The following is a 1,199-nucleotide window of genomic DNA, read 5'->3' on the forward strand; positions in this document are numbered from 1 at the left end:
AGGCTGGCTCTCCCCCAGCAGACCCTGAATCGAGTTCCCGGTGTGGGAACATCTTTTGCTTTTCTTTCTTTCTGCTTCTTCTATTTCGTCTACCTCGCACGCTTTCTCAGCGGAGATTACAACAAAGCGCGTCGTAGCTACTCGGGTAAGTTTCGCCTGCGAGTCCTTCACACTCCTGCATGTAGTAATGCCAAAACCTACCGTCTGGGCCTTTTCACGGTGGAGTGTCGCCACTGTCATCAGCAATGACCTTTCCACGGACGCCAACTAGCGCCAACCGGCTGAACCGAGCCAAAGGACAGCTAGATGGCGTCGAGCAGTGTGTAAAAAATACGTCGTCCCGATGAGCGATAAATAGCGTCGATGCGTTTATGCGGCTCAGCAAAGGCAATGAGCGGAGTCGTATCCGTGAGAGTGCTTGAAAGGATGGCGAGAGCGTATGAAGCGTGCGTATGAAGCGTGCGTTTGGGGCGTGGTTGCAGTGGTTGTGCGTGTGTGTATTTGCGTTGGGTTTGTTATTTTGAGTGCTGTTTCATCGTTCAGCCTTCCCATATAGTCTAGGCGGTTCGGATAGCTGGCTCTCGCCCAGCAGACCCTGAATCGAGTCCCGGTGTGGGAACATCTTTTGCTTTTCTTTCTTTCTGCTTCTTCTATTTCGTCTACCTCGCACGCTTTCTCAGCGAGATTACAACAAGCGCGTCGTAGCTACTCGGTAAGTTTCGCCTGCGAGTCCTTACACTCCTGCATGTAGTAATGCCAAACCTACCGTCTGGGCCTTTTCACGGTGGAGTGTCGCCACTGTCATCAGCAATGACCTTTCCACGGACGCCAACTAGCGCCAACCGGCTGAAGCGAACCAAAGGACAGCTAGATGGCGTCGAGCAGTGTGTAAAAAATACGTCGTCCCGATGAGCGATAAATAGCGTCGATGCGTTTATGCGGCTCAGCAAAGGCAATGAGCGGAGTCGTATCCGTGAGAGCGCTTGAAAGGATGGCGAGAGCGTATGAAGCGTGCGTTTGGGGCGTGGTTGCAGTGGTTGCAGTGGTTGTGCGTGTGTGTATGTGGGGTGGGTTTTAGATTGAGAGTGGGGGCAAAGAGGGGGGCCTCAATAAGAGACTAGGCTCTGAGAAGAGGTGTTTCTCGCGCAGAACACACAGAAACGCGCCCGGGGGGGGGGAACAACTGATGGGTTTTTTTT

The sequence above is a fragment of the Phytophthora infestans genome, genomic scaffold (assembly GCF_000142945.1).
Source record: "Phytophthora infestans T30-4 supercont1.68 genomic scaffold, whole genome shotgun sequence".
Taxonomy (NCBI): Eukaryota; Oomycota; class Peronosporomycetes; order Peronosporales; family Peronosporaceae; genus Phytophthora; species Phytophthora infestans.